The sequence below is a fragment of the Xyrauchen texanus genome, chromosome 28, assembly GCF_025860055.1.
Source record: "Xyrauchen texanus isolate HMW12.3.18 chromosome 28, RBS_HiC_50CHRs, whole genome shotgun sequence".
Lineage (NCBI taxonomy): Eukaryota > Metazoa > Chordata > Actinopteri > Cypriniformes > Catostomidae > Xyrauchen > Xyrauchen texanus.
The window spans coordinates 1,449,903-1,474,643 of NC_068303.1; the positions used below are offsets into that span (position 1 = coordinate 1,449,903).

General features: G+C 43.9%; 2 protein-coding genes across 4 annotated transcripts in view; both read left to right on the forward strand.

Annotated features, from left to right (window-relative positions):
• The window catches only part of LOC127621884 (probable methyltransferase-like protein 24), a 46,898-nt gene extending 37,230 nt beyond the window's left edge, over positions 1 to 9,668 (forward strand). The window contains exon 7 of the transcript XR_007967913.1: positions 9,491 to 9,668. The gene's annotated coding sequence lies outside the window, so the exon portion shown is untranslated. The remainder of the gene's footprint in view (positions 1 to 9,490) is intronic.
• Positions 1 to 24,741, forward strand: part of wasf1 (WASP family member 1) — a 71,960-nt gene that overhangs the window by 578 nt on the left and 46,641 nt on the right. Inside the window, exon 1 of one of the 3 annotated variants that reach the window (XM_052095661.1) lies at positions 4,320 to 4,454. The exons of the other annotated variants lie outside the window; for them this stretch is intronic. The gene's annotated coding sequence lies outside the window, so the exon portion shown is untranslated. Of the gene's footprint in view, positions 1 to 4,319; positions 4,455 to 24,741 lie in introns of those variants that run through there. 3 annotated transcript variants of the gene reach the window in all.

The window sequence follows — 24,741 nt, forward strand, 5'->3', positions numbered from 1 at the left end:
GTGTGGGTTGCATTATGCATGCATGTGAAAATACTTGCATAATGTAGCCTAATGCATTCTGACTTGATGTGACTATTAAATATTGTAGATATTGATATACATTTAACACACGAAAAAGACTCCACGTTTTTACTGCCCTGGGGTCACATTATGTTCCTGAGATTGATGCATTCAGGGGGAAGGGGTGTCACATCTGTATGGGAAACACAAGGCAAACTATCACACCACAACGCAATGCAGTTTGCATGCCTTCCCAAACAGTGTGCACTCCAAATTAGTGTTGGGATTTCAAATATTCTGCTGGATTTATGGTTCTTGATGTTGTTCCGGAGAGAAAAAAATAGGCTTTTATTTTATTTATTAGCAAATGCACATAATGCATCTGTAAATGCACCTATTAGTGGTGCAAAAGTGGACATTTTTGTGCAGTTTTGTGCATGCAGGGGGAAGGGCAGCAGACATTGGAAGACTCGCTTTGTGAAACCCGAGACTTCTAAAAGCACAAAGCATCCCCATCGCATCCTTTTCCTCTCCATAACGCGCTTTATTTATGCGTTTCAAACAAAACAATGACATTTTGCGAACTAATACACACTTTTTAGTGTCCTGCTCTTTAATGCTTGGACAACTCGCTCAGTTTTCATGGTTTCTATTCCGAAATTCGAATGAGGTGCGATGTGATATCTGAGAAGTGATTCGTTTGACTGAATCGGTTCGTTCGAACGGCTCGTTTAACAGAAACGAGTCCAAGAACGATGCGCAGAGTGTCACGTATCGTGAAATAAACTTTTGGTTAAATACTTGTGTATTCACCGTGTTGTTCTTCAAGTGTTAGTATTTAAAGTTAACGTATTCCCGCGTGATTCTGAGTGAAAAGAATCATTTCAATGTCCTTACCTGCGCGAGAAAAGGACGCGTTTTGTGTCAAATATTGCGTTGTTTATGCTTCTAACACGTCACCCACCCGTCAATTTACTCCAAAACTTACAAATACCTATTACTTACTTAGTACCAAACTTTCTTATAGATGAGAGGTTTACGAACGGTTTGTGAATCGGTTTGATCGAATTGTTCAAAAGAACCGGCTCACTTTGAGTATCTTACATCACAAGTGTGTGCGCTTGAGGTCAACAATCTACTACTACTCTTTAGTGCGTTGTGTATCATTGTGAACACATGCAGCACATATTCGAGATTCAAGAAGCTTTACTGGGATGATAACGGCTTTGCATTACTACAGCATCACATTTAATGCTAGTCATGACGTATAAAACATGACTGGGTTTCAGGGCGAGGGTTATATAGTTGTCAATTCGATTATTTAGATAAATCAGTCATATGTATTATCATAGATAGAGGCGACTGGCAATCTGGAGAACTGGGACTTTTCCCGGTGGGCCGGCTGCGAAACATAATGCCGCCGTATGGTATCCAACTAGCTTCCATGGGACCATGGGACATGAGTCACAATGGGTAACCTCCTCGTGGTGGTGATTAGTGGTTCTCTCAATGGGGCGTGTGGTGAGTTGTGTGTGGATCGTGGAGAGTAGAATGAGCCCCCAAATGCTGTGAGTCTCCTTAGCAACCAAATTGGGCCGGTTGCTAGGGAGGGTGGAGTCACATGGGGTAACCTCCTCATGGTGGCGATTAGTGGTTCTCGCTCTCAGTGGGGCGTGTGCTGAGTTGTGTGTGGATCGTGGAGAGTAGAATGAGCCCCCAAATGCTGTGAGTCTCCTTAGCAACCAAATTGGCCCAGTTGCTAGGGAGGGTAGAGTCACATGGGGTAACCTCCTCGTGGTGGTGATTAGTGGTTCTGTCTCTCAATGGGGCGTGTGGTGAGTTGTGTGTGGATCGTGGAGAGTAGAATGAGCCCCCAAATGCTGTGAGTCTCCTTAGCAACCAAATTGGGCCGGTTGCTAGGGAGGGTGGAGTCACATGGGGTAACCTCCTCATGGTGGCGATTAGTGGTTCTCGCCTCAGTGGGAGTGTGCTGAGTTGTGTGTGGATCGTGGAGAGTAGAATGAGCCCCCAAATGCTGTGAGTCTCCTTAGCAACCAAATTGGCCCAGTTGCTAGGGAGGAGTCATGGAGTCCCATGGTGGTATAGGTCTCTCTCAATGGGTGTGTGGTGAGTGTGTGGATGTGGAGGAATGAGCCCAATGTGAGCTCTAGCCAAATTGGCCCAGTGCTAGGGGTAGAGCCATGGAACCTCCTGGTGGTGATTAGTGGTTCTGTCTCAATGGGGGTGAGTGTGTGTGGATCGGGAGAGTAGAATGAGCCCCAAATGCTGTGAGTCTCCTTAGCAACCAAATTGGGCCGGTTGCTAGGGAGGGTGGAGTCACATGGGGTAACCTCCTCATGGTGGCGATTAGTGGTTCTCAGCTCTCAGTGGGAGTGTGCTGAGTTGTGTGTGGATCGTGGAGAGTAGAATGAGCCCCCAAATGCTGTGAGTCTCCTTAGCAACCAAATTGGCCCAGTTGCTAGGGAGGGTAGAGTCACATGGGGTAACCTCCTTGTGGTGGTGATTAGTGGTTCTCTCAATGGGGCGTGTGGTGAGTTGTGTGTGGATCGTGGAGAGTAGTATGAGTCTCCACATGCTGTGAGTCTCCGCGGTGTCATGCACAAGGAGTCACGTGACAAGATGCGCGGATTGACGGTCTAGATTGACTAGTCTGTCAATCATTGTGCGCGATTGCACGTTTACACGCTGTACACGCTAATGTTGTCATTACTGGAAAAATCAAGTTGTCTTACTTAAAGATTTCTTAAAATGTCTTGTTTTGGGCTCCTCTGTGTCTGAGACCGTCAATCCGCGCATCTTATCACGTGGCTTGTTGAGCGGGTTACCGTGGAGACGTAGCGTGTGGCAGCTTCACGCTATTCTCCGCGGCATCCACGCACAACTCGCCACACGCCCCACCGAGAGCGAGAACCACATTATAGCGACCACGAGGAGGTTACCCCATGTGACTCTACCCTCCATAGCAACCGGGCCAATTTGGTTGCTATGGAGACCTGGCTGGAGTCACTCAGCACGCCCTGAATTCAAACTCGCAACTAATATGAAGTGTACCCATGCTTTGGACAAATTTGGTTGTGCACGTCTTCCACTCCTGTGTGCTTTCACTACTGTAAAATTACATATTTTGTGCCAAAGTGCAACTATTTGATAATGAAATTCGTCGTTACGGTCTTTGTTTATGCTAATGGCCACTACAGCACCCCTTGTGGCAACACAGGGAATCCAACACAAACTTGCGTTTCATTACGAGTTGCAGTCCGACACATTTCGGCAACATTCATGTCATGTTAAATTAAGCGTGCATTGCTAAAAGCGTTTGCAGTCACATACTTGCGTAGAGTATATTTGGGACCGTAGCACGCTAAAGCAAGCCTGATCTTAACTGTGGAAATATGTTTATTTTAAATTACATTACATTGTTCATTACACGTATCGCGGCAGTTATGAGGTGAAATGTCCACCGTGTGGCGCTAGAAACACGTTAAATGTTCTCTCAAACCTAACCGACAGTGTCAGAAAAAGCAAATGTGATATGTAAAACACATGTTTTGTAATTTTGTGCTGCTTCTATGACACTTTGGGTTCACGTGTTGACTCGCGTGCTCTTCAGGACTCGTACCCGCTCCGTTACATCGCAAGTGCAACACTCCATCAGTCGAGTCAACGCACACTCAAACAAGCTTGTAAATGTAGTCGATGATGTCATGCAAACGTTAAAATGAGTCATGCGCTACAGTAAAAGTGTTTAAATGTCATAAGAGAGCATTGTGTGAGAAACAGGGAGAAAAGTTAGTGTTTATGCACTGATAATCTGCCGTTTTACTCGTGATTTGCGTGAAAGGGAAAGTCATTATTCTTCTAGCACCTCGGGACTAAAAGCACTGCCGCTAAAATATTACAGTAACAAAATAGATTATAGATAAACTTACTAGTACACCTCACGAATGGACTAGCCGGTTGTTAGACCATCCTGACTTATCCCCAGTATATAAAAGCAAATAGAGATAGAAACCAGGCCAAGAAAGTGGTCTTAAAGAGATTAAAAAATGGTGGTCTTGTGTCCAAAGCTTGCAGTACGCCCCAGCTGTGAAGATTCCTTGCACACTAGAGTCTTTGTTCAAGCGTTCTGTTCGGCTGGACGGCCCACAAAGCCACAACTGTGTACTTAGAACTGGGGGGTTAGTGTCTAGTCAGTGTGTGCATGTGTTGTCATCACCCATATCTTTCCGTGCGTGCTACAGAGATGTGACGCTTTGACAGATGAAAGCCTTCCAGAACCGTGAACTTGCTCAAAGAACTCCAGCTCGCACAGTTCTCCGTTTGCATCAAGTTAAACATCAGGCAAGCGTCGACATTGCCTTGATTTTATTGTGAAAGCCAACATGAAATTGGATGTATTTACGATTGAAACAGGATATTCAAGGAGACAAGAAGTAGGGCAATATTTGATACTTTTTCATAACTTTCTAAGCATGTAATTTTGGTTCTGTTCACCCGTCTCTCTCCAAATAGTCTTATTTTATTCCACTACATGGCAGGAAGCACCTTCTGTCACACAATGCCGATCTGAAATGTAGGTGGCGCTCTAACACATTATACCCCTCACAGATGTGAACTGTAGGGGGTGCTCTAACACATTTTACCCCTCACAGATGTGAACTGTAGGGGGCGCTCTAACACATTATACCCCTCACAGATGTGAACTGTAGGGGGCGCTCTAACACATTATACCCCTCACAGATGTGAACTGTAGGGGGCTCTAACACATTATACCCCTCACAGATGTGAACTGTAGGGGTGCTCTAACACATTATACCCCTCACAGATGTGAACTGTAGGGGGAGCTCTAACACATTATACCCCTCACAGATGTGAACTGTAGGGGGCGCTCTAACACATTATACTCCTCACAGATGTGAACTGTAGGGGGTGCTCTAACACATTTTACCCCTCACAGATGTGAACTGTAGGGGGTGCTCTAACACATTTTACCCCTCACAGATGTGAACTGTAGGGGGCGCTCTAACGCATTTTACCCCTCACAGATGTGAACTGTAGGGGGCGCTCTAACACATTATACCCCTCACAGATGTGCTCGTCCATAGACATTCAGTCTAATGTTCAGTTCAAGCAACACCCTCATTATTTCATTGAATATCTCGGCCTCTGAGTGGACTACAAGCTCAATCTAGGTGTCATTATAAAGCTTTGTGATGATGTATAACATTTTGTCGTTAATAGTCGATAACATATATTTTTGATGATTTGTTTAGCATGCTTTTCCTGCTGCACTCCATATGTTGTCTATCTAAAGCCCGGCATTAATTCAAAGAAACGTCGTTCCTTGAACTGTTCTGGGACTGCAACATTTGATCATTCACACTGCAAAAGTTTACACTAATCTGTGCTCACATACACACACATTCGGGGCAGGGCTGGACTGGTAATCTGGCATACCGGGCATTATCCCGGTGGGGCGACGCACTTTGGGGCCGATCAGGGGCGGACTGGCCATCGGGAGAACCATAAAACGGAGCAGATATGCAGAAAAGGACAGCTTTCCAAAATTATTTCGTCCACACTGAAACTTATGAAAACACTTAAATCGTGTCACCGCGAATGCGGGAAATCCCCGCTGGATGTACGGTCTGAAACGCAATTGTCCTCGTGTTCTATCGCCGGACACCATTTCCGAGTAAACTTCCCGTTGCCTTTGAAGGATCGCTATGTGAAGGTTGCACAAAGTGACATTTATTTTTTACCAACGCTATCAAAGTGAGTATCAGGTACAAAAGCGCCGCTATAACATGGGCGGCCATCTTGATTGTTTTGGTCGGATAGATCACATGACTAAAAATGCGTCATCGTTTTCCAAAGCGTCCGTTATCACAGTCCGCACTACAGCGCGAAAACGGCGTTTTCAAATGTATCCACTTTGGAGTGCGTTTTCAAAAAGCAAAATTTTCGCGGACAAAAACGCCGTCTCAGTGCGGACGGACGCCCAAAACGGAGAGAAAAAGACGCGTTTTCAAACGAAAACGTTTTAGGGTTGACTAGGCCTTAGTTTGATTCTAAGCGGGTCTACCTTTCTAAAAATAAAGAAAACTAACTAGCTTACACCAATAAGGTTAAACTATGCTTTTCTTCTTCTTCAGACGTTAGCATTTATTACAGTCAAATAGGATTAGGCTATTCATTTGCCGTTTATTTATCTGTGTTTTTCTTTTATTTATTTTTTTGGGCTAGCACAACCATTATTTTCTGTACGCCTCAAGCACTTTTTAAACATTACAAATAAAACGCATTAGTAATATGCACATTTTATGCTAACTGTTGCGCTGCGCGGGCTTTGGGAAGCATCAGTGCAAATCATGATTTCTACAAGCTATGTTTGGAAAACGGCAATAAACACATTTTCTGTATTGTTATGTTCTTGCCCTTTATAGGGTTAAGATACTAAATTTGCATTAACACAGAAGGCTCCCCGGCATTGATTCCGCCGATATCCCGGGATCAGAGCCCAGTGTGAACTTCTATTTATAAATACAGTCATGTTCCTGAGAATGAGAGCTTTCGTTTGATATATGGCATGTCTAAGTTCTGTTTTAAAGACTTTTATATATTCATATGAATATTTCTACCACATAACCACTAGGTGGCGCTTATTTGCGACGCGGATGTTTTAAGGGCTTATTTTGTTATTTTAAGTAACATAAATGCAGAAGTGATGTTATCTATGAAAAGTAGGAGATTCTACGTTTCAAATGATACAACATATTCCTGACTTATGTATATGGGAACTTGAGCATTTTAAGGATAAACCTTTTTCGCGATATAGCGCCCCACTTTTGGATCCGCCGGCGGGTCCAAAAGTTTGAGTTAAGAGAACAAAATCATAACTTTTGAGGAAATTGGTGCAAAATGTTTATAAAAAATGGAAGTTTAAGACACTGTGGCTCTTTTATTCAATGTAATTAATTACTCGTGGCTTAAAGCGCGCAGATAAAAGGCTCTGATGATGTTTGCTAGTCGTTCAGCGGAATTATGTATGTATGTATGTATGTATTAACGCTTTATTTATTGTATTATTATTAAATTAAAGCATTAAATCGACAGCCCTATTTAATGGAATGCCTTAAAGGGGTCATGACATGAGGAATAACATTTTCCTAGTTTTTTGACATATAAGATGTCATTGTAATATCAAAACATACTTCATGTTTCAGAACTCAAAACTTCCTTCTTGCTGCAAAAAGAGCAATCGTTGAAACCAATCAGCCAAAACGACTCGTTCCTCCACATTTTGATGTCACATTGGGGTAGGCATTTGCATCACCTCCACAACAACACATCAATGCCTTCTTTACCCGATCACTTCCGTAGCCCCGCCCAGTAGCGAGAGCAGGTCAGTCAGAGAGCCAATCAGAACAGTGGGCGTTTACCGTCAAGTCTTAAAGGAGAAGCAGCACCAAAACCGATCGTTTCTGACAAGGGGTCAGAATGAGGGTGGACAATGATTATGTTTTGCAAATATATAACTTGTTTTGTGTGCAAAAAAACGTAAGTAATATTATAAGTGAATCATAACATATTAAGGAACATGAACAAGCGTGCATGACCCCTTTAAAAAACAAATTTATAATAAAACTGTCAAAGTAGTTGAGATTTTCTCATCAGCAGAACCCAGAAACTCTGTTTCTCCGTCTCTGTGAATGCAGCGGGACTGTCAGCGCTGTGTGCATCAGATTGAGTTGGCGAAGTCCCGCGCCCGCAGGCGTTCTCTCGGTCCAGTTCAGTGTCTCTGTCTTTCATGTGAAGCATCACTCACACTTAGTGTTGTTGGTGAAGCTACTTTCAAACCGCAGCTTCCCAAACTACCTGCTACATATCATTAAGCTACTCTGGCTCTGTAGGTCCATACAGTGCAAGTGAATGGTGACCAGAACTTTGAAGCTCCAAAAAGAACATAAAGGGAGCAATAAAGTACATCCAGTGGTTTAATCCATGTCTTCTGAATACATTTACTTCAATAGATTTTTCGTCCCTGTCCAGTAGAATGTGAATCACCAAAAACAAATGTTGAAGAAAGTGAAAGTGAAAGCGGAGATTTATAGTAAAAAAGGGCTTAAATATTGATCTCTTTCTTACCCACACCTATCATATCACTTCTGAAGACATGGATTAAACCACTGGAGTCGTATGGATTATTTCTAAGCTGCCTTTATGTGACTTTTGGAGCTTCAAAGTTCTGGTCACCATCCACTTGCACTGTATGGCGGTACAGAGCTGAGATATTCTTCTAAAGATCATTGTTTTTGTTTTGAAGAAAAAATAAGTCATACACATCTGGGATGGCATGAGGGTGAGTAAATGATGAGAGAATTGACATTTTTGGGTGTACTGTCCCTTTAAGTTAGGTTAGAAGATAGCATAGGAGAAAATGGGTGCTTTTGGGAACAAATTTAAATTGCTAGAAGTTTGCGAGGTTCATGGCATCGGATCCTAATAAAAGCTTTGCAAAAAACGCAAATGTCCTGGCTCGAGACTTACCGTTTGCAAATTCCTCTAACTTATTTGTATATGTGATTATTCTTTGTTATGCAACAATTTTCAGGGTGTGTATTGAGTTGAATTGAGTTTTTGGTGTTATCAATACTGTGGAGAAACAATTATAATTTATTTATATTGATTATTAATTGAAAAATACAATTATATTTTGGCATCAACTTGATACCGAAGCTCTGGTCATTTTTCATCATTAAAGATGGTAAATACATACAGGGCTTAAACCCCAGTTAACCATTCGTCTGTTCATCTTTACAATCATCCAAATAAATGTATAATATGCTCCACCTCTAAAACAACTTTCCTTTTTGACTGACATCATCAAACCCTCTTAATTTCATATAGAAACACTTTAAACCATTTGATGTATTCTTCATGGAAAAATGAAGTCCCGACCTACATTTATTTTTCTCTCTAAAGATCCTATTTCACTTTTTGCATCTTTTTAAACTTTTTTTAAGCTCTGAAGGTGTTTTTGAAAATTTCTAAATTTCAGTGGCATACCAAAAATGAAAGGCGTATATCTCAAAAAACAAACAAACAAAAAAAAAAAGATAATTTTTTTAATGATATAGATTATGATATATTCTGAGACTCTCAGTCAAAGAAACTGCTGAAAAATCACCAAAATATTTAATAATTTTTTTGGCCAAAAATAATATTTTTTTCTTATTTTACTTATTTGACATTATATATTTCTGGTTGTAAATAAGGCGACTCCAAAAAAAACGTTCCCGATCATGTCGACTGTATCTGAGATGTTGTGTTGATATGAAAAAGCGATCAAAAGTTCCAACATTACAAATATAATTGATCATAGTGTCCAAAAACGTCTCCAAACAAATAAAAGATAATAATTGTACATAAGAACTAATTACACATGCAAACACAACAATGACTAAAGGTTTGCATAGCATGCAGACATGATTTTAGTCATGAGATTTCACAGAATGAGTTTCATTCTGTGTCATTTGAGTCATCATTGAGTCTGTGTCGTGTGTTTGGCGCCATCTCCTGGTGGTCATATGTAACATTGTGCTTCATGTGGATTATCTAATGATCTATACATCTGATTATCTTGTGTGTGGACTCCATTGAAAGATAATCACAGACTCTAAATAATCATATGTCATATTTTATGTTGTTTATGTTTCGTGACGTTATAAGCACTATGAGTTTGTTGAAACTCTGACTTGTTTTTCTTTCACATTATTCATTATTGAGCGCCGTCCAGCCTGTCAGGGACCTTCTGTGGTGCAACGTGGTCTGTTTGGTTGGTTTTATGGGTTTGGCAGATGGAGAATAATGCATTCAGATACAGCGACGGTACATGCGAGTCCTAGAGGCGACTACGGTGTCTGCTTACACTCCGGTGTAAGAGTGGTTTCCTTTGTCATCTCACTTACAGACAGGTGGTGATTCTCTAAACGACAGCAGAGATGAGCACCAAAGACGTGTTGTTGTTTTAGTCATGTTGTGCTTTCAGCTTCTGGTTTTAAGTTTAAAGGAAAAAATCACCCAAATATGGAAATTCTGTCACCAGTAGAGCGCTTTAAATATTCAAATGGGGCTGAACGACTTCCCAGGTGTTCGTCAAACCTGTTTAGGCCATTATATGCAGTGTTACTTTCCACAGTTTTTATTTTTTTATTTTAGTCATAGTGTTAAAATGTGTTTTTTAAATTTCATCAATATTTCGTTTTTACTCGTACTAAATGGCATATAAATGTAGTCGACAAAAACTAAATATTTAATTGACAATAATGTGTGAAAACATGTTAAACTGTAACATACCAAATATTAAAAAATGTAAAAAACAAATGTTTTTTTTAAATGGTTCATTGATAAGTTTGTCCGAGGTGATACTAATTAGAAATATATATAAAAAAAATCTGTTTTAAAACACGTGTGAAGTTCGTAGACGTAATATTTGAGTTCAATTGTTTATAGTATTTTGTATAAAAAATTTATTTAATGACTTTTAAAAATGTCATGTGGTGCAACGATCAAGTAAAAGATATTAAATAGTTTCGATTTTTTTTTTTTTTTAAATATCATGAAATTTGAAGTCAAGAAAATCAAGAACTTTTCTGGTGGTTTCACCAAATGACCTGAAACAAATGAGCGTTTTCATACCAATGAATATTGATATTTAATGATATGATAAAATAACATTTTTCGATCTTCACACAGTCTTGCGGGTGTAAAGAAATCTTCTCTGTTTTATGATTTTAAACTACATTTCGAACTACATATTCGTTTCCTCACATGACTTTGATGTGGTGGTTAAATATGATTAATTTAAATATTAATCATATTTAAAAATAAAAATTTTCACTGCTTTTTTTTTTAAATAAATAATAATGAATTAGAGAGAGAGAGAGTGTGTGATAGAGAGAGTGTGTGTGAGAGAGAGAGAGAAATATTATTTGATTATATATTAGATCTTATTATTATTTGTCTTGTCATTATCTGTTTTGTGTATTAATGCTTTGGCAATATTGTATGTAAACACAATCATGCCATTAAAGTACTTTTAAATTGAAAATTGATAGAGAGCGAGAGAGAGAGTGAGAGAGAGAGACAGATAGAGAGAGAGAGAGAGAGTAGAGAGAGAGAGAGAGAGATAGTGTGAGAGAGAGTGAGAGAGAGCGACAGATAGTGAGAGAGAGAGACAGATAGAGAGAGAGAGTGTGAGAGAGAGTGAGAGAGAGTGTGAGAGAGAGAGATAGTGTGAGAGAGAGAGACAGATAGAGAGAGAGAGAGAGAGAGCGACAGATAGTGAGAGTAACCCTCACCCAAAAACATCTGACGTCCCAACTATATACCCTGGAGCGCACTGTAAAAGACCAGCTAAACCATCTAGACCAGCCCATATTACTAAATGAACTGACAGACAAGATGAAATCCCTAAAAACTCAAAAATCCTGTGGCGTGGATTTAATATCAAATGAGATGCTGAAACACAGCAGCCCCAAACTGAAAGACGCAATTCTCAAATTATTCAATCTTTTATTAAAAGCAGGACACTTTCCTGAGATATGGAAAGAAAATTTGATTACACCAATCTTTAAACAGGGTGAGAAGTACGACCCAAATAACTATAGGGGCATCACAGTGAGCAGCAACCTGGGCAAACTCTTCTGCTCCATCATCAATGACAGATTAGTTCAGTTCATTCAAGAACACAAGATCCTTAACAATTGTCAAATTGGATTTATGCCTAAACAGAGAACATCAAATCACATTTACACACTCCACACACTCATACAAAAACACGTCCAACAAACAAAACAAGGGAAAATATTTGGCTGCTTCATTGATTTTAAAAAGCCTTTGATTCGGTATGGCATAATGGACTTTTCCTAAAACTAATCCAAAGTGGAATAGGAGGAAGGACATATGACATCATAAAGGACATGTACAATGGGAACCAATGCGGGGTTAAGATTAATGACAAACGTACTGATTATTTCAGCCAAACTAAAGGAGTCCGTCAAGGCTGCAGCCTCAGCCCGACTCTATTTAATATCTATATTAATGAACTGGCATCAACACTGGAGAAGTCCTCTTGTCCCGGTCTGACCCTCGAGGACAGAGAGATCAGAAGCCTCCTGTACGCTGACGATCTTCTGATGCTGTCTCCTCATGAAGAGGGTCTGCACCACAGCCTCTCGCTTCTGGACCAGTACAGCAGCGACTGGGCCTTACCCATCAACATGGACAAGTCTAAAATCATGATCTTTCAGAAAAAACCTCGCCTTACTGACAAGAAATACAAATTTACACTTGGGGAACAATTCTTAATCATGTCACCTGTTATAATTATTTGGGTCTGACAATCTCAGCTTCTGGAAAATTTGACACTGCAATAAAAGATCTGACTGATAAAGCACGTAGGGCTTATTACAGTATAAGAAAACCCCTGTTCAAATTTAACCCACCCATTAAACTGTGGCTGAAAATCTTTGACAGCATCATAAAACCCATCCTTCTTTACGGCTGTGAAATCTGGGGCCCCAAATTTAAACTAAATTACTGAATCCTGGGACAAAACCCCGCTGAAATTTTCCACCTTGAGTTCTGCAAGAACATCCTGGGAACTCACAGAAACGCTCCAAGCCTGGGTTGCCGGGCAGAATTAGGCAGATTCCCTCTGCTCTCTGAAATCCAGAAGAGAGCCGTGAAGTTCTGGTTCCATTTGTCCGACGCACCTCCAGATAATTACCATCACTGTGCCTTTACACACAGGACAGGACACCCAGAGAGTGACCCTATGCACTATTTAGTACAAAAATATCAGCTAAATTCCTCCATCCAGTTCAGATTGGCCAAACTGAAACAGACAGACAGAATAACGCAGGAAGAATACATTCAGGATTGGCAGCACAAAGTCACTCAGGTACATAAATTAAACTACTTCCACAGAATTAAGACGGATTATAAATTGGCACCATATTTGATCCATATTAAAGATTATAGACAAAGAAAGCTACTGTCAAAGTATCGTCTGAGTGAGCACAGTCTGTCTGTAGAGACGGGTCGTCACGGACAGAACCAGAGACCCAGAGAGGACAGACCGTGTTCACACTGCACTGAAGGAGTCTGTAGAGACGGGTCGACACGGACAGAACCGGAGACCCAGAGAGGACAGACTGTGTTCACACTGCACTGAAGGAGTCTGTAGAGACGGGTCGACACGGACAGAACCGGAGACCCAGAGAGGACAGACTGTGTTCACACTGCACTGAAGGAGTCTGTAGAGACGGGTCGACACGGACAGAACCGGAGACCCAGAGAGGACAGACTGTGTTCACACTGCACTGAAGGAGTCTGTAGAGACGGGTCGACACGGACAGAACCGAGACCCAGAGAGGACAGACTGTGTTCACACTGCACTGAAGGAGTCTGTAGAGACGGGTCGACACGGACAGAACCGGAGACCCAGAGAGGACAGACTGTGTTCACGCTGCACTGAAGGAGTCTGTAGAGACGGGTCGACACGGACAGAACCGGAGACCCAGAGAGGACAGACTGTGTTCACACTGCACTGAAGGAGTCTGTAGAGACGGGTCGACACGGACAGAACCGGAGACCCAGAGAGGACAGACTGTGTTCACACTGCACTGAAGGAGTCTGTAGAGACGGGTCGACACAGACAGTACCGGAGACCCAGAGAGGACAGACTGTGTTCACACTGCACTGAAGGAGTCTGTAGAGAAGGGTCGACACAGACAGAACCGGAGACCCAGAGAGGACAGACTGTGTTCACACTGCACTGAAGGAGTCTGTAGAGAAGGGTCGACACGGACAGAACCGGAGACCCAGAGAGGACAGACTGTGTTCACACTGCACTGAAGGAGTCTGTAGAGACGGGTCGACACGGACAGAACCGGAGACCCAGAGAGGACAGACTGTGTTCACACTGCACTGAAGGAGTCTGTAGAGACGGGTCGACACAGACAGAACCGGAGACCCAGAGAGGACAGACTGTGTTCACACTGCACTGAAGGAGTCTGTAGAGACGGGTCGACACGGACAGAACCGGAGACCCAGAGAGGACAGACTGTGTTCACACTGCACTGAAGGAGTCTGTAGAGACGGGTCGACACGGACAGAACCGGAGACCCAGAGAGGACAGACTGTGTTCATGCTGCACTGAAGGAGTCTGTAGAGACGGGTCGACACGGACAGAACCGGAGACCCAGAGAGGACAGACTGTGTTCACACTGCACTGAAGGAGTCTGTAGAGACGGGTCGACACAGACAGAACCGGAGACCCAGAGAGGACAGACTGTGTTCACACTGCACTGAAGGAGTTGTGGAGGATGAACTTCACTTCCTCACTCACTGCAGTAAATATGAGACCATTAGAAGCACTCACTTTACACAAATAGCTCATATTCTACCTGAATTCCAGGACATAAATGACGTAGACAAACTCTCGTATCTAATGGGAGAGAAGGTCGAGTGTGTTCAGCTGCAGCGCAGTATGTGTCGTCCTGTCATCACATGAGGGCGAGAGACTGACCCCTCATCATATTACACCTCTATTCAAACTCATATTTTAATTGATTTGTTTTTGTTTTTTTTCTTCTCCTTCCTTATTGCTCTCTGTTTTTCACTTTGTCGTTTGTACTTATTTTTATTTGTTTATTATTATCATTATTATTCATTTATTGTATATACATGTTGTTGTTTTTTTTATGTTTGTAATGTGTTTATTACTGCTTTGGCAACATTGTACACTGTATACAGTCATGCCAATAAAGCTCATTTGAATTGAATTGAATTGAATTGAGAGAGAGAGAGAGTGTGTGAGAGAGAGAGATAGTGTGAGAGAGAGTGAGAGAGAGTGTGAGAGAGAGAGAGATAGTGTGAGAGAGAGTGAGAGAGAGTGTGAGAGAGAGAGAGATAGTGTGAGAGAGAGTGAGAGAGAGCGACAGATAGTGAGAGAGAGAGAGCGACAGATAGTGAGAGAGAAAGAGAGAGAGACAGATAGAGAGAGAGAAAGAGAGAGAGACAGATAGAGAGAGAGAGATCTGTTCAAATCCAAATTTGGCTCAAACTTTTCAAATCAATAATTGAACCAATTGTTTTATATGGCAGTGAGGTGTGGCGTCCACCTATCAAATGTGATTTTTCAAATTGGGAAAAACATCCGATTGAAACTCTACATTTAGATTTCTGTAAACGAATTCTCAAAGTCCAAAGAAAAACACCAAACAACGGATGCAGGGCAGAATTAGGCCAATACCCTCTCCTTCTAAACATCCAAAAAAGAGCCATCAAATTCTGGAAACACCTAAAAACAAGCGACCCCAACACATACCATTACAAAGCCCTAAAACACCAAGAGCTGAGCGGGGCGAGGAGTCCCCTGTGCCAGCTGGTGCTGAGACTGACTGACCTCACTCCTGCAGAGATCAGCACACCTCAGCACACACACACACACACACACACACACACACACACACACACACACACACACACACACACACACACACACACACACTCACACCTCAGCACACACACACACTCACACACACACACACACACCTCAGCCCAACACACACTCACTCGCAGCCCAACACACACTCACTCGCAGCCCAACACACACTCACTCGCAGCCCAACACACACTCACTCGCAGCCCAACACACACTCACTCGCAGCCCAACACACACTCACTCACAGCCCAACACACACTCACTCACAGCCCAACACACACTCACTCACAGCCCAACACACACTCACTCACAGCCCAACACACACTCACTCGCAGCCCAACACACACTCACTCGCAGCCCAACACACACTCACTCACAGCCTAACACACTGCATCAGACCTACACACATTCACTCGCAGCCCAACACACACTCACTCACAGCCGAACACACACTCACTCACAGCCCAACACACTGCATCAGACCTACACACACTCACTCGCAGCCCAACACACACTCACTCACAGCCCAACACACACTCACTCACAGCCCAACACACACTCACTCGCAGCCCAACACACACTCACTCACAGCCCAACACACACTCACTCACAGCCCAACACACACTCACTCACAGCCCAACACACACTCACTCACAGCCCAACACACACTCACTCACAGCCCAACACACACTCACTCACAGCCCAACACACACTCACTCACAGCCCAACACACACTCACTCACAGCCCAACACACACTCACTCACAGCCGAACACACACTCACTCGCAGCCCAACACACACTCACTCACAGCCGAACACACACTCACTCACAGCCTAACACACTGCATCAGACCTACACACACTCACTCGCAGCCCAACACACACTCACTCACAGCCCAACACACACTCACTCACAGCCCAACACACACTCACTCGCAGCCCAACACACACTCACTCACAGCCCAACACACACTCACTCACAGCCCAACACACACTCACTCGCAGCCCAACACACACTCACTCACAGCCCAACACACACTCACTCGCAGCCCAACACACACTCACTCGCAGCCCAACACACACTCACTCACAGCCCAACACACACTCACTCACAGCCCAACACACACTCACTCGCAGCCGAACACACACTCACTCGCAGCCCAACACACACTCACTCACAGCCTAACACACTGCATCAGACCTACACACACTCACTCGCAGCCCAACACACACTCACTCACAGCCGAACACACACTCACTCACAGCCCAACACACTGCATCAGACCTACACACACTCACTCACAGCCCAACACACACTCACTCACAGCCCAACACACACTCACTCACAGCCCAACACACACTCACTCACAGCCCAACACACACTCACTCACAGCCCAACACACACTCACTCACAGCCCAACACACACTCACTCACAGCCCAACACACACTCACTCACAGCCAACACACACTCACTCGCAGCCCAACACACACTCACTCACAGCCTAACACACTGCATCAGACCTACACACATTCACTCGCAGCCCAACACACACTCACTCACAGCCCAACACACACTCACTCACAGCCCAACACACACTCACTCACAGCCCAACACACTGCATCAGACCTACACACACTCACTCGCAGCCCAACACACACTCACTCACAGCCCAACACACACTCACTCACAGCCCAACACACACTCACTCGCAGCCCAACACACACTCACTCACAGCCCAACACACACTCACTCACAGCCCAACACACACTCACTCACAGCCCAACACACACTCACTCACAGCCCAACACACACTCACTCACAGCCCAACACACACTCACTCACAGCCCAACACACACTCACTGCAGCCCAACACACACTCACTCGCAGCCCAACACACACTCACTCACAGCCCAACACACACTCACTCACAGCCCAACACACACTCACTCACAGCCAACACACACTCACTCACAGCCCAACACACACTCACTCACAGCCTAACACACTGCATCAGACCTACACACACACTCACTCACAGCCCAACACACACTCACTCACAGCCCAACACACACTCACTCACAGCCCAACACACACTCACTCACAGCCCAACACACTGCATCAGACCTACACACACTCACTCGCAGCCCAACACACACTCACTCACAGCCGAACACACACTCACTCACAGCCGAACACACTGCATCAGACCTACACACACTCACTCACAGCCCAACACACACTCACTCACAGCCGAACACACTGCATCAGACCTACACACACTCACTCGCAGCCCAACACACACTCACTCGCAGCCCAACACACACTCACTCGCAGCCCAACACACACTCACTCACAGCCCAACACACACTCACTCACAGCCCAACACACACTCACTCACAGCCGAACACACTGCATCAGACCCACACACACACACTCACTCACAGCCGAACACACACTCACTCACAGCCGAACACACACTCACTCACAGCCCAACACACACTCACTCGCAGCCCAACACACACTCACTCGCAGCCCAACACACACTCACTCGCAGCCCAACACACACTCACTCACAGCCGAACACACTGCATCAGACCCACACACACACACTCACTCACAGCCGAACACACACTCACTCACAGCCGAACACACACTCACTCACAGCCGAACACACACTCACTCACAGCCCAACACACACTCACTCACAGCCGAACACACTGCATCAGACCCACACACACACACTCACTCACAGCCAACACACACTCACTCACAGCCCAACACACACTCACTCACAGCCTAACACACACTCACTCACAGCCTAACACACACTCACTCACAGCCTAACACACACTCACTCACAGCCCAACACACACTCACTCACAGCCCAACACACACTCACTCACAGCCCAACACACACTCACTCACAGCCCAACACACACTCACTCACAGCCCAACACACACTCACTCACAGCCCAACACACACTCACTCACAGCCTAACACACACTCACTCACAGCCCAACACACACTCACTCACAGCCTAACACACACTCACTCACAGCCCAACACACACTCACTCACAGCCCAACACACACTCACTCGCAGCCCAACACACACTCACTCGCAGCCAACACACACTCACTCACAGCCCAACACACACTCACTCACAGCCCAACACACACTCACTCGCAGCCCAACACACACTCACTCACAGCCCAACACACACTCACTCACAGCCCAACACACACTCACTCACAGCCGAACACACTGCATCAGACCCACACACACACACTCACTCACAGCCGAACACACACTCACTCACAGCCGAACACACACTCACTCACAGCCGAACACACTGCATCAGACCCACACACACACACTCACTCACAGCCGAACACACACTCACTCACAGCCGAACACACACTCACTCACAGCCGAACACACACTCACTCACAGCCGAACACACACTCACTCACAGCCCAACACACACTCACTCACAGCCGAACACACACTCACTCGCAGCCCAACACACACTCACTCACAGCCGAACACACTGCATCAGACCCACACACACACACTCACTCACAGCCGAACACACACTCACTCACAGCCCAACACACACTCACTCACAGCCGAACACACACTCACTCACAGCCCAACACACACTCACTCACAGCCCAACACACACTCACTCACAGCCCAACACACACTCACTCACAGCCCAACACACACTCACTCACAGCCCAACACACACTCACTCACAGCCGAACACACACTCACTCACAGCCCAACACACACTCACTCACAGCCCACACACACACACTCACTCACAGCCGAACACACACTCACTCACAGCCCAACACACACTCACTCACAGCCAACACACACTCACTCACAGCCCAACACACACTCACTCACAGCCGAACACACACTCACTCACAGCCGAACACACACTCACTCACAGCCGAACACACACTCACTCACAGCCGAACACACTGCATCAGACCCACACACACACATTATATAATGTTCAATTCCAAGTTCAGTGTTCCTTTGTGTTTTTTGTTTTTTATAGAGATTTCTAAATCCTTTTTATTTTATTATTAATGTTTTATGCTATCAGTATTATTATTTTGTGTACTAAATGTTCTAAATCATTTTCTATGTTGTTTTGATGCTTTGGCAATACAAAATGTATTTTTTTGTCATGCCAATAAAGCTTTCTGAATTGAATTGAATTGATAGTGTGAGAGCGAGAGAGTGAGAGACAGACAGATAGTGAGAGAGAGAGAGAGAGAGAGAGAGAGACAGATAGAGAGAGATAGTGTGAGAGAGGGAGAGAGAGACAGACAGATAGAGAGAGAGAGAGATGGAGATTGAGAGAGTGAGCTGGCAGCGCAGTATGTGTCGTCCTGTCATCACATGAGGGCGAGAGACTGACCCCTCATCAGATTACACCTCTATTCAAACTCATATTTTAATTGATTTGTTTTTTTGTTTTTTGTTTTCTTCTCCTTCCTTATTGCTCTCTGTTTTTTACTTTGTCGTTTGTACTTATTTTTATTTGTTTATTATTATCATTATTATTCATTTATTGTATATACATGTTGTTGTTTTTTTTATGTTTGTAATGTGTTTATTACTGCTTTGGCAACATTGTACACTGTATACAGTCATGCCAATAAAGCTCATTTGAATTGAATTGAATTGAATTGAGTGAGAGAGAGAGATAGTGTGAGAGAGGGAGAGATGGAGAGTGAGAGAGAGAGAGAGCGAGATAGTGTGAGAGAGGGAGAGATGGAGAGTGAGACAGACAGATAGAGAGAGAGAGAGATGGAGAGTGAGAGAGAGAGAGAGCGAGATAGTGTGAGAGAGGGAGAGATGGAGAGTGAGACAGGGAGAGATGGAGAGTGAGAGAGAGAGAGATCGAGATAGTGTGAGAGATGGAGAGTGAGACAGGAGAGATGAGATGTGAGATGAGAGAGTAGAGCGAGATAGTGTGAGAGATAGCGAATAGTGTGAGATGAGGAGAGATGGATAGTGAGACAGACAGATAGAGAGAGAGAGAGATGGAGAGTGAGAGAGAGAGAGAGCGAGATAGTGTGAGAGAGGGAGAGATGGAGAGTGAGACAGGGAGAGATGGAGAGTGAGAGAGAGAGAGAGCGAGATAGTGTGAGAGAGGGAGAGATGGAGAGTGAGACAGGGAGAGATGGAGAGTGAGAGAGAGCGAGATAGTGTGAGAGAGAGCGAGATAGTGTGAGAGAGGGAGAGATGGAGAGTGAGACAGGGAGAGATGGAGAGTGAGAGAGAGAGAGAGCGAGATAGTGTGAGAGAGATGGAGAGTGGAGACGATGAGACAGAGAGAGATGGAGAGTGAGAGAGAGAGAGAGCGAGATAGTGTGAGAGAGGGAGAGATGGAGAGTGAGACAGGGAGAGATGGAGAGTGAGAGAGAGAGAGAGCGAGATAGTGTGAGAGAGGGAGAGATGGAGAGTGAGACAGGGAGAGATGGAGAGTGAGAGAGAGAGAGAGCGAGATAGTGTGAGAGAGGGAGAGATGGAGAGTGAGACAGGGAGAGATGGAGAGTGAGAGAGAGAGAGAGCGAGATAGTGTGAGAGAGAGCGAGATAGTGTGAGAGAGGGAGAGATGGAGGACGCAGCAGGAAGGTGATAAAGAAATTGCGCTGGAGTCAATCGTTCACTCCTACACTATTTTCCGCCTCTGTTGGCGGTTATTTTTATGTGCTGCCTCCAGACAGACAGAATACAGCAGAAAACATAATATATAAGTATGTGTGTGTGTGTGTGTGTGTGTGTGTGTGTGTGTGTTTATAATAGAGATTGTGACTTAGACTCGGAGAAATCAAACAAAAAGAACATTTTCTATCGCCCACGTTAGATTAGCTGAATAAAGTTCCGGTTGGAGAAATGCTGAAAGTGAATCTGTACTGGATGTGTGTTTGTCCTTACATCACATCATGATGATCTTTCTGGGATGTGTTGGGCGTCGGGGGGGCGGCCTGATTTATATGTGTACAGCTAATGTATGATAACAGATGTTTTCATATATTAAATTGTACCAAAGTATTCAATTAGATTATTTGTGGATTGTGGAAAATGGATTCAGAAATCTTGCCCAGTCACACACACTGCACGAAGCTTTGAAAGCACATTGTAATCATGTAATCTCATTAATATTCATGAGCCTTCACCTTTGTTATTTTATATATTCATGTGCTGTATTGAGTTGTATGGTCTTGTACGCATTACTAGGACTGGGAGTCGATTCCCAAAATAATCGATTCTTTGATCAAGAGTTGATTGTGCGTAAAGATATTTATTTTTAGAATAGATTATAGACTATATTATTAACCTCTTCAATTCTCAAAAGGGGGCGCTCTATCACGAACAAAATGTATGCTTAAAAAGTCCCGTATACGTACGTCAGGCATATGAGGTATCATTTGAAAGCGTACAATCTGCGCTTTTCAGAGATAACCATCACTTCTGCATTTATATTGTAAAATAACAAAAAATAACAAAATAAGGCCATTATACATGCGTGTCGCAAATTAGCTCCACCTAGTGGTAATGTGGTATAAATATTAATATGAATGTAAAGATAGCACTTTAATAGACAAGTCATATATCAAATTAAAGATCTCATTCTCAGGAGTGCAACTGAACTGTTTATGTCTACTAAATGAGCCATTGTTTACTAAATGAGCCATTTGCCAATGTCTGTGAGCTTGCTTTTGTGAATAATCCAATGTTATATCTTAGATGTCCAGAGCAAAATATGCAGTCCAGCAGGAAAAAATAAATGCTATTGACTATTGTTTATAGAAAGGGGAGGATCTCAGCTTTCTAATGACACCTAGATTGAGCTTGTAGTCCACTCAGAGGCCGAGATATTCAATGAAATAATGAGGGTGTTGCTTGACCTGAATATTAGACTGAATGTCTATGGACGAGCACATCTGTGAGGGGTAAAATGTGTTAGAGCGCCCCTACAGTTCACATCTGTGAGGGGTAAAATGTGTTAGAGCCCCCTACAGTTCACATCTGTGAGGGGTAAAATGTGTTAGAGCTCCCTACAGTTCACATCTGTGAGGGGTATAATGTGTTAGAGCCTCTACAGTTCACATCTGTGAGGGGTATAATGTGTTAGAGCCCCTACAGTTCACATCTGTGAGGGGTAAAATGTGTTAGAGCTCCCTACAGTTCACATCTGTGAGGGGTAAAATGTGTTAGAGCCCACCTACAGTTCACATCTGTGTGGGGTATAATGTGTTAGAGCGCCCCCTACAGTTCACATCTGTATATTGTGATGGACAGTGATAGACATTTTGGAGGGAGATGGGGTGAACAGAACCATAATTACATGCTTAAAAAATTAGGACACCAATTAGGGGGGGGGGTGAAGAAATGAGACCAATTTTGGGCAATTATTCCACTGTATGAGCTTTTAAATTTGAGTGTGAAAAATTGCAGGGAGCCCAAAAATGCTCTAGAGTTGAAGAGGTTAATAGAAACAAATATATATATTATTTTAAGTGCACTTAAGTTATATTTAAGTAAGCTACTTTTTAATTTATCTTTTTTTAAATTTTCGGTTTAACTGTATGCTTTTAACTATGTTCATTTTTACTTTAACTTTTCATTACTTGTAAAGCTGTAAAGTGTCCTTAAATGCCGTGAAAGTTACCTATACATAAAGTATATTATTATCATCCATCCATCTTCAACCGCTTATCCAAAGTCGGGTCGGGGGGGCAGCTGTTCCAGCAGGGGGCCTCAAACTTCCCTATCCCGAGGCACATTAACCAGCTCTGACTGGGGGACCCCGAGGCGTTCCCAGGCCAGTGTGGAGATGTAATCTCTCCACCTAATCCTGGGTCTTCCCCGAGGCCTCCTCCCAGCTGGACGTGCCTGAAACACCTCCCTAGGGAGGCGGCCAGGGGGCATCCTTACCAGATGCCCAAACCACCTCAACTGACTCCTTTCGACGCAAAGGATCAGCGGCTCTACTCCGAGCTCCTCACGGATGACTGAGCTCCTCACCCTATCTCTAAGGGAGAAGCCCGCCACCCTTCTGAGGAAGCCCATTTCGGCCGCTTGTACTCGTGACCTAGTTCTTTCGGTCATGACCCAGCCTTCATGACCATAGGTGAGGGTAGGAACAAAATTGACCGTTAGATCGAGAGCTTTGCCTTCGGCTCAGCTCTCTTTTACGTGACTAACGGTGCGATAGAGCGAGTGCAATACCGCCCCGCTGCCCGATTCTCCGGCCAACCTCCCGCTCCATTGTCCCCTCACTCGTGAACAAGACCCCGAGGTACTTGAACTCCTTCACTTGGGGCAATACCTCCTTCCCTACCCGGAGTACACTCCATCGGTTTCCTGCTGTAATATTATTTGTAATATGTAATAATATTATTATTATTATTATTATTATTATTGTTGTCAGTAGTGCATTGACAGTAGGGAAATTTAAATTCAGTCACCTTAAATAGACCACCAGTCTGTTACAAACCTGTATGACTTACTTTCTTACGTAAAAACGAAAGGCAATGTTTCAGTCACCATTCACTTTCATTGCATGGATAAAAGAAATGCAATGTGAGTAAATGAGGCTAACATTCTGCCTAACAAAGAAAGACATGAGAAAAATTTCCATTTTGGAGTGAAATATTCCTTCAAATCACAATTCCCAAAATGAATTCTTACAACTGCGAGATTTTGTCTGCAACTGGACCGACCATTCAAGGTGAAACTGACCTCTCGTGTCTGCATGTTCTCTGGGTGTCCCTGTTTGACCCCTTAGGGTCAGATGTCACAGCTGAGGCGCCGCGGGTGTAATCAGTATGTAAATGTTGCCCGTAGTTTGGCTTATCCTCTGAATCATGTGATTGGTCCTGACAGGCAGTGAGACTGCTGTAGCCAAACTCTCCAGGGATGCGGTTTCGTGTCTTATCATCATGGGATGAACTTGAGGTGAAAATTTGATTATTGTCACAGAGTCGTTGTCTTTAAGCAATGATCCCTGGAGAGTGTGACATAACTAGCACAACATAACTAGCTGAAGACACAGAGGTATTATATGGCACATGAACAACACAGCAAAAATCATTTTATTAAGACCAAAAAAGTCTCATGAAAACTCGTAATAATTTGTATAAGATGTCAAAACTGTAAGATATCGTAAG